Raw genomic sequence first — 14,157 nt, 5'->3', positions numbered from 1 at the left:
GGACCATTAGAAGCCTTCCATAGTCTAGTATTAAAATATCGTACTAAAAGGATACATTTTGGTATTGACGGCATGGAAGCACGAACAAAACTAGCCATCCTGGCACATAATAATAATATAGGAAGAGATCAAGCTGTTGTTCATGTACCAACATCTGTCTCCGCACCCATCGGTACCAAACGAACAAAATTAATCTTGCCAAAGGGAAGAAAACGCTGGACGGTAAAAAACGTCTATGAACCGATGAGTGTACAACATGTCGAGAATATTTTAGTCGACTGTTTGAAAATAGCCTTGGGAGACATAACTCCAGAATGGAACAGTCGAACACCCGATCTTCCGCCTAACATAGCAAATGTTGAGCGCCCAAAAAAAGCTGATATTGTACGTCAACATTGGTCTAGATTTGGCAAAAAATAAATAATTTAAAATCCATAGAAACCAAAAATTAATCATTTTTAAATTAAGTTCCAAAATTTTGTTTAGCTCATCCGTTACTTTCCGGTTTAGTTACGTTTACTAGTTATTCTTGTTATTAATTTTCACTATTTGAAAAGTTATTTTATATGTGCAGCTCAACAATGAAGTAGAGGATATGCGGTATCAACTCGACATCAACTATTTATAAGGTAAGTATTATTTTATTTTTCTATTATCTAAATCTATAAAATCTATATTTTACACATCATGTACTTTACAGAGTGGTTTTTGAGAAAAAGTGATTTGTGAATCGTAAAGTGCCACAAATACTTGAAATTGAAAATGCTTGAACCTTTCAATGTATTTTTTTTCCAGACTTTTTTGAACAGGTGGACAGCCGGCGCGTGGTAGGAAAGCTCTCTAGCCGTGGAGTGTGATTTGTATCAGCGTCTCCCCGGTAGGTGGTAGTTATTTGACTATGCCGTTGAGGACCGGTTTGTGTCTGCTTCTTTACCTCTACATCCAATGCCTTACCAGTACTTTTCTCACTCAGGTGGAGAACCAGTACCACCCCATTCTTGACACGACCTGGACTCAAGACAGCGGACAACATGTAAGCGTACAGCGGTGTGAAGAGCCACAACCTTGCCGAGACCTCTGATGCTTCGGTTGCGTTTTTTAATAAGTATATTTTTTTCCTGGACCTTTCCAGACTTTTTTGAACAGGTGGACAGCCGGCGCGTGGTAGGAAAGCTCTCTAGCCGTGGAGTGTGATTTTGTATCAGCGTCTCCCCGGTAGGTGGTAGTTATTTGACTATGCCGTTGAGGACCGGTTTGTGTCTGCTTCTTTACCTCTACATCCAATGCCTTACCAGTACTTTTCTCACTCAGGTGGAGAACCAGTACCACCCCATTCTTGACCTGACCTGGACTCAAGACAGCAGACAACATGTAAGCGCACAGCGGTGTGAAGAGCCACAACCTTGCCGAGACCTCTGATGCTTCGGTTGCGTTTTTTAATAAGTATATTTTTTTCCTGGACCTTTCCAGACTTTTTTGAACAGGTGGACAGCCGGCGCGTGGTAGGAAAGCTCTCTAGCCGTGGAGTGTGATTTGTATCAGCGTCTCCCCGGTAGGTGGTAGTTATTTGACTATGCCGTTGAGGACCGGTTTGTGTCTGCTTCTTTACCTCTACATCCAATGCCTTACCAGTACTTTTCTCACTCAGGTGGAGAACCAGTACCACCCCATTCTTGACACGACCTGGACTCAAGACAGCGGACAACATGTAAGCGCACAGCGGTGTGAAGAGCCACAACCTTGCCGAGACCTCTGATGCTTCGGTTGCGTTTTTTAATAAGTATATTTTTTTCCTGGACCTTTCCAGACTTTTTTGAACAGGTGGACAGCCGGCGCGTGGTAGGAAAGCTCTCTAGCCGTGGAGTGTGATTTGTATCAGTGTCTCCCCGGTAGGTGGTAGTTATTTGACTATGCCGTTGAGGACCGGTTTGTGTCTGCTTCTTTACCTCTACATCCAATGCCTTACCAGTACTTTTCTCACTCAGGTGGAGAACCAGTACCACCCCATTCTTGACCTGACCTGGACTCAAGACAGCGGACAACATGTAAGCGCACAGCGGTGTGAAGAGCCACAACCTTGCCGAGACCTCTGATGCTTCGGTTGCGTTTTTTAATAAGTATATTTTTTTCCTGGACCTTTCCAGACTTTTTTGAACAGGTGGACAGCCGGCGCGTGGTAGGAAAGCTCTCTAGCCGTGGAGTGTGATTTGTATCAGCGTCTCCCCGGTAGGTGGTAGTTATTTGACTATGCCGTTGAGGACCGGTTTGTGTCTGCTTCTTTACCTCTACATCCAATGCCTTACCAGTACTTTTCTCACTCAGGTGGAGAACCAGTACCACCCCATTCTTGACACGACCTGGACTCAAGACAGCGGACAACATGTAAGCGCACAGCGGTGTGAAGAGCCACAACCTTGCCGAGACCTCTGATGCTTCGGTTGCGTTTTTTAATAAGTATATTTTTTTCCTGGACCTTTCCAGACTTTTTTGAACAGGTGGACAGCCGGCGCGTGGTAGGAAAGCTCTCTAGCCGTGGAGTGTGATTTGTATCAGCGTCTCCCCGGTAGGTGGTAGTTATTTGACTATGCCGTTGAGGACCGGTTTGTGTCTGCTTCTTTACCTCTACATCCAATGCCTTACCAGTACTTTTCTCACTCAGGTGGAGAACCAGTACCACCCCATTCTTGACACGACCTGGACTCAAGACAGCGGACAACATGTGAGCGCACAGCGGTGTGAAGAGCCACAACCTTGCCGAGACCTCTGATGCTTTTTTTTACAACTTGCATTTGCTGTAACCATGTCAGGAACTAAAGAATTTTTGTATGATATGTATAAATCATGGATCTCAAACTCATGGCCCTCCAGATGTTACAAAACTACAACTCTCATCATTCCCTGATAGCTGTAGTATGCCCAGGCATGATGGGAGTTGTAGTTTTTCAACAGCTGGAGGGCCACGAGTTTGACATCCCTGGTATATATCAAGTAATATTTGCAAAATAAATTATATATAAATATATAATAAGTTTTTGGACAGATTTATATAAATATATATATTTTGAAGGGAAACTATTTTCTTCAAAAAAAATAAAAATTTATATGTAAATGTCCAAAAAAATTGTGTGAGGATTGGTCAAGGCTATGAGGGGATATGGAGGAGGCCTTGTTAAAAAAAATATATATATATATTTATATATAGTTCTAAATTTTTATTTTAGATTTTGTTTGGATGCACAAGTGTATACAGGTAGTATGACTTAGGTCTCTTTAAAAAGAACGTTTTTATGGTTCTGTTTACAGGCCTTTTACTTGCTTATGTAGACGGACAGCACTACATGTGCTGTCAGCATCAGTCTCTGTTACGAGTCACTTCAAAAATAATGCAACTTGTCCTCTTCTTGTCAGTTTTGAGTACAAGAATATGTCTGTTCATTATGGGCTGAGCCTTCAGCCAATAGTGGAAGGCACACAGGCAGCATCCGTGTTTTGCGTATCTGAAAATAGGCGAGCGTGAAGAACCAAACGTTCATTTGAAAGAGCCCAAGTATTCATTTTAAAAATAATTTTATGAAATGTATTTATTTGTATAGTAAATAGTTTGTAACAATGGTGACATGTTTTATGCTGTTTCATTATATTTCGACAATCCTGTTCAAGTGTTATTATATAATAAATAACAATATTCCAGTAAAAGTTATTTTATTGTCATAAAATAAGATTTATTTAGTATTTTTTGGGAGAAAAAGGGTAAATAGACACAGAAAAAAATCTCTATAAGAAACATGGTCGTCGCTGTTAGTCCTAGTTTACAAGAACGTGTGTGCCCCATTGCCATGCTGCGGATCGATTAACTTTAATGGGTCCACGATCCGACCGTAAGTATAGGACGAAACCCGTCTGAACCAGTAAGGTAATGCTTCCAAGGTGTCCCGTTCCGCATCTATGATGAGAGCAGAGGTCTAACGACGACCCAAATGTTGCAAATATAGTCTCATTTGCGTGTAGTACAACATAATTCGTTGTTGAATTTGGACAAATAAAAAAATCAAGGAACGAGTATATATGGATTCATTGAACAAGTGCACACGTAACAGGTCAGCCACTGTATTAGGTTCAATTATGATGACAGATGCCCTTTATCTACTCCATGGCAAGATACTCCGCTGGCTCTTCTCTAAACATCAGAAACCCACAATAATCCTGCTCTGGGTCAGGGAAAACTTTTCTTATGACGGAAACAGCACAAGAAGGAATTGGTCTTCTTTTGGCCACGCCAAGATAGCCATGTATCCAAGCTGTGAACCCACGATAAGCGGTTTTTCTGAGTAGCCTATAATGAAATAGTAAATACTTTAAAATTTTATTTTTAAACAAATTATCAGGTTTACATAGAATTGAATAGAAACTGAAAAGCCAAATTCAGGTTTTTGAATCAATTCAATAATCTGTTGAACCATCCTTTACAAACATTTACTAACCTGTTCAAATCTTTGTCCGGGGGTGGATGCAACACTTGACCTATTGACCTCATCGACACCTCCACTTTTCCTCGATCTTGACAGAATTGATGAAAGTAGTCATGTTCGATTATACATCCCATTTCTTCTAAATAAGGTTCAATATTTGAGACTTCTTGGCAGCATATTGATTCGACTGGCGTTGGCATTGGTTCACAATTGTTACAAGTACACCATAGCTTATTTCCAAGTCTGTAGTCCGACTCTTCAATTTCAACGTTGGCCTCCGAGTTTGAGGGTCTAGTGGGGTTTTCAGGAAAACAGGGTTCTGAATTGTCAGGACAACCATATTTTTCTTGGAGACGCTTTTTTATCCATTCCAACTAGACATGACAAAAAAAATAATAATCTGAATTATCAAATAAATTGTAGTCAAAATTAAAATGCAAATGTAATAAGTTTATTACTTTTTCAGCTCTTGTCGTTGACACACTCGATGATACTTGATGCGAGTCATTATCCATTCTTATACCTGTTTTAACAAAATAAAAAATTAGATATTTGGAGAATTAAAATAGTATTCATGGTATTCATTTGAAGGGTACACAATTCCATGTAATAAGGTGTGAATAACAGTTATAATGAGATGGTCGATGGTGGTGCTATTTCGGGCAATACCTCTACTGTCCGATATATATATTAGGACCATCAACAAAACAGTGGCGGAGAGTAAGGATAACCCCCATCATTATTATTGCCATAGGGGTTGGGGGGGGATCACCCCCATCATGCTCGTTGTCATAGGGTGTGGGGGGATCACGCCCATCATTATTTTTGCCATAGGGGTGGGGGGGATCACCCCCATCATGCTCGTTGTCATAGGGTGTGGGGGGATCACCCCCATCATTATTATTGCCATAGGGGTGGGGGGGATCACCCCCATCATGCTCGTTGTCATAGGGTGTGGGGGGATCACCCCCATCATTATTATTGCCATAGGGGTGGGGGGTATCACCCCCATCATTATTATTGCCATAGGTGTGAGGGGTATCACCCCCATCATGCTCGTTGTCATAGGGTGTGGGGGGATCACCCCCATCATTATTATTGCCATAGGGGTGGGGTATCACCCCCATCATGCTCGTTGTCATAGGGTGTGGGGGGATCACCCCCATCATTATTATTGCCATAGGGGTGGGGGGGATCACCCCCATCATGCTCGTTGTCATAGGGTGTGGGGGGATCACCCCCATCATTATTATTGCCATAGGGGTGGGGGGTATCACCCCCATCATGCTCGTTGTCATAGGGTGTGGGGGGATCACCCCCATCATTATTTTTGCCATAGGGGTGGGGGGGATCACCCCCATCATGCTCGTTGTCATAGGGTGTGGGGGGATCACCCCCATCATTATTATTGCCATAGGGGTGGGGGGTATCACCCACATCATTATTATTGCCATAGGGGTGGGGGGTATCACCCCCATCATGCTCGTTGTCATAGGGTGTGGGGGGATCACCCCCATCATTATTATTGCCATAGGGGTGGGGGGTATCACCCCCATCATGCTCGTTGTCATAGGGTGAGGGGGGATCACCCCCATCATGCTCGTTGTCATAGGGGAGGGAGGATCACCCCCATCATTATTTTTGCCATAGGGTGGGGGGGGGGTGAATCCACCCCCATCATGCTCGTTGTCATAGGGTGTGGGGGGATCACCCCCATCATTATTATTGCCATAGGGGTGGGGGGTATCACCCACATCATTATTATTGCCATAGGGGTGGGGGGTATCACCCCCATCATGCTCGTTGTCATAGGGTGTGGGGGGATCACCCCCATCATTATTATTGCCATAGGGGTGGGGGGTATCACCCCCATCATGCTCATTGCCATAGGGGTGGGGGGATCACCCCCATCATTATTATTGCCATAGGGGTGGGGGGATCACCCCCATCATTATTTTTGCCATAGGGGTGAGGGGTATCACCCCCATCATGCTCATTGTCATAGGGTGTGGGGGGATCACCCCCATCATTATTACTGCCATAGGGGTGGGGAGGATCACCCCCATCATGCTCATTGTCATAGGGTGTGGGGGGATCACCCCCATCATTATTATTGCCATAGGGGTGGGGGGTATCACCCCCATCATGCTCATTGCCATAGGGGTGGGGGGTATCACCCCCATCATGCTCGTTGTCATAGGGTGTGGGGGGATCACCCCCATCATTATTATTGCCATAGGGGTGGGGGGTATCACCCCCATCATGCTCGTTGTCATAGGGTGTGGGGGGATCACCCCCATCATTATTACTGCCATAGGGGTGGGGAGGATCACCCCCATCATGCTCGTTGTCATAGGGTGTGGGGGGATCACCCCCATCATTATTATTGCCATAGGGGTGGGGGGTATCACCCCCATCATGCTCGTTGTCATAGGGTGTGGGGGGATCACCCCCATCATTATTACTGCCATAGGGGTGGGGAGGATCACCCCCATCATGCTCGTTGTCATAGGGTGTGGGGGGATCACCCCCATCATTATTATTGCCATAGGGGTGGGGGGTATCACCCCCATCATGCTCATTGCCATAGGGGTGGGGGGTATCACCCCCATCATGCTCGTTGTCATAGGGTGTGGGGGGATCACCCCCGTCATTATTATTGCCATAGGGGTGGGGGGTATCACCCCCATCATGCTCGTTGTCATAGGGTGTGGGGGGATCACCCCCATCATTATTATTGCCATAGGGGTGGGGGGGATCACCCCCATCATGCTCGTTGTCATAGGGTGTGGGGGGATCACCCCCATCATTATTATTGCCATAGGGGTGGGGGGTATCACCCCCATCATTATTATTGCCATAGGGGTGAGGGGTATCACCCCCATCATGCTCGTTGTCATAGGGTGTGGGGGGATCACCCCCATCATTATTATTGCCATAGGGGTGGGGGGTATCACCCCCATCATGCTCGTTGTCATAGGGTGTGGGGGGATCACCCCCATCATTATTTTTGCCATAGGGGTGGGGGGGATCACCCCCTTATTGCCATAGGGGTGGGGGGGATCATCCCCATCATGCTCGTTGTCATAGGGTGTGGGGGGATCACCCCCATCATTATTTTTACCATAGGGGTGGGGGGGATCACCCCCATCATGCTCGTTGTCATAGGGTGTGGGGGGATCACCCCCATCATTATTATTGCCATAGGGGTGGGGGGTATCACCCACATCATTATTATTGCCATAGGGGTGGGGGGTATCACCCCCATCATGCTCGTTGTCATAGGGTGTGGGGGGATCACCCCCATCATTATTATTGCCATAGGGGTGGGGGGTATCACCCCCATCATGCTCGTTGTCATAGGGTGTGGGGGGATCACCCCCATCATTATTATTGCCATAGGGGTGGGGGGGATCACCCCCATCATGCTCGTTGTCATAGGGTGTGGGGGGATCACCCCCATCATTATTATTGCCATAGGGGTGGGGGGTATCACCCCCATCATTATTATTGCCATAGGGGTGAGGGGTATCACCCCCATCATGCTCGTTGTCATAGGGTGTGGGGGGATCACCCCCATCATTATTATTGCCATAGGGGTGGGGGGTATCACCCCCATCATGCTCGTTGTCATAGGGTGTGGGGGGATCACCCCCATCATTATTTTTGCCATAGGGGTGGGGGGGATCACCCCCTTATTGCCATAGGGGTGGGGGGGATCATCCCCATCATGCTCGTTGTCATAGGGTGTGGGGGGATCACCCCCATCATTATTTTTACCATAGGGGTGGGGGGGATCACCCCCATCATGCTCGTTGTCATAGGGTGTGGGGGGATCACCCCCATCATTATTATTGCCATAGGGGTGGGGGGTATCACCCACATCATTATTATTGCCATAGGGGTGGGGGGTATCACCCCCATCATGCTCGTTGTCATAGGGTGTGGGGGGATCACCCCCATCATTATTATTGCCATAGGGGTGGGGGGTATCACCCCCATCATGCTCGTTGTCATAGGGTGTGGGGGGATCACCCCCATCATTATTATTGCCATAGGGGTGGGGGGTATCACCCCCATCATGCTCATTGCCATAGGGGTGGGGGGTATCACCCCATCATGCTCGTTGTCATAGGGTGTGGGGGGATCACCCCCATCATTATTATTGCCATAGGGGTGGGGGGTATCACCCCCATCATGCTCGTTGTCATAGGGTGGGGGGGGGATCACCCCCATCATTATTATTGCCATAGGGGTTGGGGGGGGGATCACCCCCATCATGCTCGTTGTCATAGGGGAGGGGGCATCACCCCCATCATGCTCGTTGTCATAGGGTGGGGGGATCACCCCCATCATTATTATTGCCATAGGGGTTGGTGGGGGGGATCACCCCCATCATGCTCGTTGTCATAGGGTGGGGGATCACCCCCATCATTATTATTGCCTTAGGGGTTGGGGGGGGATCACCCCCATCATGCTCGTTGTCATAGGGGAGGGAGGATCACCCCCATCATTATTTTTGCCATAGGGTGGGGGGGGGATCACCCCCATCATGCTCGTTGTCATAGGGTGGGGGATCACCCCCATCATTATTATTGCCTTAGGGGTTGGGGGGGGATCACCCCCATCATGCTCGTTGTCATAGGGGAGGGGGGATAACCCCCATCATGCTCGTTTGTCTAGGGGGGTACATTGGAACAACTTTGCTCGTTGTCTAGGGGTGTTTGACAAACTTACCTACGGGATCCGGGTGCTGCTGCTGCCGTCTCCGATGCTTACCGAGGAATCCAAGATGGCGCCGGCTCCGGATAGACTAAATCGCTCCAGTTCTCAGAAGTCTCGCGAGAACTGGAGCGTCTTCTCCCTGGCTAAGAGCGGAGCGCGCTGATTGGATGCGCTCCGTGCCAGGGAGAAGATAGAAGGCACGCCGAGGAGAACTTTTAAAGCCAGCCCATTTGAGGCTGGCTCATTAACATAAACGGCGCGAACTATTCAGGGGAGCATAGCGGACAAATGGGGGCTCAGTTTGAAAAAAGAAAAAACGATCAGCACTTAATGGGGGCATGTAAGTAAAGCTATGTTCTTAGTTTACATTTTTTTTTTAGGTGAAAGGTCCTCTTTAAATAGCAGCAGTTCAATGATCCACAGCTGTAGATCGATCACTAAATTAAGTGTTTTTGATGAGTTAATCACTGCCTAATCTCGCCCTAACAGCAGCTGCATCCTCTCCCTACACTGATCAGAGCAGAGTGACGTGCGGCGCTACGTGACTCCAGCTTAAATAGAGGCTGGGTCACATGCTGCACTGGCCAATCACAGCCATGCCAATAGTAGGCATGGCTGTGATGGACTCTTGGGGCAAGTAGTATGACGCTTGTTGATTGGCTGCTTTACAGCCTTTCAAAAAGCGCCAAGAAAGCGACGAACACCGAACCCGAACCCAGGACTTTTACGAAAATGTTCGGGTTCGGGTCCGTGTCACGGACACCCCAAAATTCGGTACAAACCCGAACTATACAGTTCAGGTTCGCTCATCCCTACATATGAGGATTATTTAAAACTCTGGCTGAAGTGTTTAAAGTCCTCGTTAAATATGGCCTTAAAATCAAGCCATCCAAGTGCCATCTGCTGAAACCAGCGGTAATGTACCTGGGACACGTTATTAGTGCAGAAGGAGTCCAGCCTGATCCTGATAAACTTTCTGCTGTCCGTAATTGGCCTACTCCTACCACCGTGAAGGAGGTGAGAAGTTTCCTCAGCTTTGCAGGATATTACAGACGCTTCATCCCACATTTTGCACAGATTGCAGATCTGATCCAGGAACTCCTAAGGGGGCATCCCAAAAAGAGTCCAAAGACTCCTATCCCCGTTGAATTAAGAACGGGAGATTGCCTTTTAGCTCCGAAAGAAAAAGCTGACTGAACCCCCTGTCCTGGGTTACCCGGATTATCAGAAGCCGTTTCACCTCTATACAGATGCTAGTAAAAGATGCCCTGGAGCTCAGGTGCAGGACAACAAAGAAAGTGCGATTGCCTACAACAGCAGATCCCTGAGGAGAGCTGAGAAAAACGATCAGTATTATAGTTCCTTCACGCACGCGCCCGATCCCCTGAAGACGCCATGTAGATGGCGAAACATGTCGGGGGCAGTGTTTAGGTTTTTAGGCTACAGCAGACCGAGTTCATGTGTGAAAGTAGGAAGACACTGAGAAATTATTAGGTAGCAAAGAAAGTAAGTGCACCGCCACCAGAATTATAGCAGACTAAGTGAATGTGTGAAAGCAGCCAGTTACCGGGTAGCAAGTGTAGCAAGTGCGTCGCTACCAAAATAATAGTCATAGAAAAAACACAATTACAGCACACAATGGGTCTCTGTAGACAGTTTTAAAGCAGTAGGTTAGAAATCATTAAATGTTCACTATTTATTTTAAAAAAAACAAATAATAAAAGTTACATTTTAATAATAAAAAAATAAATAAAACATTCACATGTCAAGAGTAGGCAATCAGTAGTCTTGTACTAAATGCAAATACAATATAAGTGCCTCTACATGTGTAGGGTATATATATATAGATATATGTATATATATATATATATATATATATATATATATATAATATAATATAGATACCCCCCCTACATACAGGGGTTTGAATCAGGCATTTGAAATACAGCCTTTTTGTGCAAAGATATATTTACTTCAGGCCTACACTGATTCAGGGCATGTGTGATTCCCCCTATACATACAGGGTTTTGAATTGGGCATTTGAAATACAGCCATTTTGTGCAAAGATATATTTACTGAAGGCCTACACTGATTCAGGGTATGTGTGATCCCCCCTATAAATACAGGGGTTTGAATTAGGCATTTGAAATACAGCCCTTTAAAATGCAGCCATTTTGTGCAAAGATATATTTACTTCAGGCCTACACTGATTCAGGGCGTGTGTGATCCCTCCTATACATACAGGGGTTTGAATCAGGCATTTGATATACAGCCATTTGAAATACAGCCATTTTGTGCAAAGATATATTTACTTCAAGCCTACACTGATTCAGGGCGTGTTTGATCCCCCTTTACATACAGGGGTTTGAATCAGGCATTTGAAATACAGCCATTTGAAATACAGCCATTTTGTGCAAAGATATATTTACTTCAGGCCTACACTGATTCAGGGCGTGTGTGATCCCCCCTATACATACAGGGGTTTGAATCAGGCATTTGATATACAGCCATTTGAAATACAGCCATTTTGTGCAAAGATATATTTACTTCAGGCCTACACTGATTCAGGGCGTGTTTGATCCCCCTTTACATACAGGGGTTTGAATCAGGCATTTGAAATACAGCCATTTTGTGCAAAGATATATTTACTGAAGGCCTACACTGATTCATGGCGTGTGTGATCCCCCTATACATACAGGGGTTTGAATCAGGCATTTGAAATACAGCCTTTTTGTGCAAAGATATATTTACTTCAGGCCTACACTGATTCAGGGCATGTGTGATTCCCCCTATACATACAGGGTTTTGAATTGGGCATTTGAAATACAGCCATTTTGTGCAAAGATATATTTACTGAAGGCCTACACTGATTCAGGGTATGTGTGATCCCCCCTATAAATACAGGGGTTTGAATTAGGCATTTGAAATACAGCCCTTTAAAATGCAGCCATTTTGTGCAAAGATATATTTACTTCAGGCCTACACTGATTCAGGGCGTGTGTGATCCCTCCTATACATACAGGGGTTTGAATCAGGCATTTGATATACAGCCATTTGAAATACAGCCATTTTGTGCAAAGATATATTTACTTCAAGCCTACACTGATTCAGGGCGTGTTTGATCCCCCTTTACATACAGGGGTTTGAATCAGGCATTTGAAATACAGCCATTTGAAATACAGCCATTTTGTGCAAAGATATATTTACTTCAGGCCTACACTGATTCAGGGCGTGTGTGATCCCCCCTATACATACAGGGGTTTGAATCAGGCATTTGATATACAGCCATTTGAAATACAGCCATTTTGTGCAAAGATATATTTACTTCAGGCCTACACTGATTCAGGGCGTGTTTGATCCCCCTTTACATACAGGGGTTTGAATCAGGCATTTGAAATACAGCCATTTTGTGCAAAGATATATTTACTGAAGGCCTACACTGATTCATGGCGTGTGTGATCCCCCTATACATACAGGGGTTTGAATCAGGCATTTGAAATACAGCCATTTTGTGCAAAGAGATATTTACTGCAAGCATAGTCTGGTTCAGGCCGTGTGAGATACACTCTTTACATACTTTCGTTCTTTTCTACTATTAATTAAACACCCATTTAGGGCAAGATCCTAAATTCAAAAAATATGAGGAGAGTGTCAAATAAGGAACGTGGCCCAGGTCGTGGTGCTGCTTGTGGAGCTCCTGTTGCAGGGAGAGGACGTGGTCGATCTGTGCCAGCTACACGCAAGTGAAACCCCTTCCTCGGGTGCGAGTAGGTTACAAAACAAGCATTGGTATTTGGTCGGTCCTAATGCTGCTCTACGAATGGTGAGGCCTGAACAAGTTCAGGCGATAGTAGATTGGGTTGCTGACAGTGGATCCAGTTCCTTCTGAACTCCTGCTGAAAGACCACAGTTGGCACCTGCAGCTGATGTCCATCAGTCTTTCATCTCACCCCCTTGCAAATCAGCCAAGCAGTCTCAGCCCCAAGTCATGCAGCAGTCTCTTCTGCTTTTTGATGACTCTGTTAGCAGAGTTTCTATTCTGTACCTTGTGCAGGATAGACATTTATAACACCATCAAACATACATTCTTGTACTCAAGTCAAGTGCAATGATTCTTTGTTTTATTTTATTTTTTATTTGTCCCAATATTTTGGGGGCTACCTACCCAAATAAAATAAAAAATAAAAACATTGTTGGCTACCTCCTCCTCCTCCATTGCTGCCTCCACCTACAACACCACATTGCAGGTTAATAATTTGTAATTTTTAGTTATTTTATTTTAAGTTATTTCTCTATCCACATTTGTTTGCAGAGCAGTTGCCATGCTCTCAAGCACATTTTACTGCCTTTTACATCCCTTTAGCAATTTCAATGACAATTTTAGAGCCATTTTAAATAAATAAAAAGTGCCAATTTTAGTGCCAAATTGTCGGGTGGCATTTTACCATTTTTGGCGTATACACACCCCTGCTGTGCCTGGGTGACAGGGGCCTAAATCTATCAAAATCCTCTGTTCAATTGCTGGGTGACATTAACCCCCTTTTGCCATGAATGAACCCCTGCTGTGCCTGGGTGATATGGGCCTAAATCTCTCAAAATCCTCTGTTCTATTGCATTTCCACCTGACAGCAGGGGCACAATGGAAGCACAAGGCGAAGGCAGAGGTCGCCAACGCAGCTGGGGCACCGCCAGCACCTGAGAAGGCAGGTTTAGCTTGGACAAAATGTGGAAAAGCTTTGTCAGCCTTGGAGGTGCTGACCTGCCCTGCATCCAATGTATAGTGTGAACGTGTGTAAAGCTTACGTTTATTAAAATGAACCAGGCATGGACCAGGCATTTTTTGTTAATATTCGCAGTACTGCTAATCTTATATATAATTTTTTGCCTTTTGATATATTTGTCCTATTACATTTGAAGATATCTGCACGGACATCTTTTATATATAAGGCTACTTTCACACTAG

At 45.3% G+C, this 14,157-nt stretch overlaps 2 long non-coding RNA genes across 2 annotated transcripts; both read left to right on the top strand.

Moving 5' to 3' along the window:
- Positions 1 to 463: 463 nt before the first annotated feature.
- LOC122936279 lies at positions 464 to 1,186 on the top strand. Its single transcript, XR_006388901.1, has 4 exons — positions 464 to 629; positions 796 to 877; positions 974 to 1,033; positions 1,133 to 1,186. It is a non-coding gene; the product is annotated as an uncharacterized LOC122936279 (long non-coding RNA).
- A 5-nt stretch (positions 1,187 to 1,191) lies between these two features.
- On the top strand, positions 1,192 to 1,859 carry LOC122936280. The gene is made up of 3 exons (XR_006388902.1): positions 1,192 to 1,371; positions 1,471 to 1,552; positions 1,649 to 1,859. It is a non-coding gene; the product is annotated as an uncharacterized LOC122936280 (long non-coding RNA).
- Positions 1,860 to 14,157: the final 12,298 nt, after the last annotated feature.

This window comes from Bufo gargarizans, chromosome 4 (genome assembly GCF_014858855.1).
Source record: "Bufo gargarizans isolate SCDJY-AF-19 chromosome 4, ASM1485885v1, whole genome shotgun sequence".
NCBI lineage: Eukaryota > Metazoa > Chordata > Amphibia > Anura > Bufonidae > Bufo > Bufo gargarizans.
This window is presented reverse-complemented; position numbering and strand designations above follow the sequence as displayed.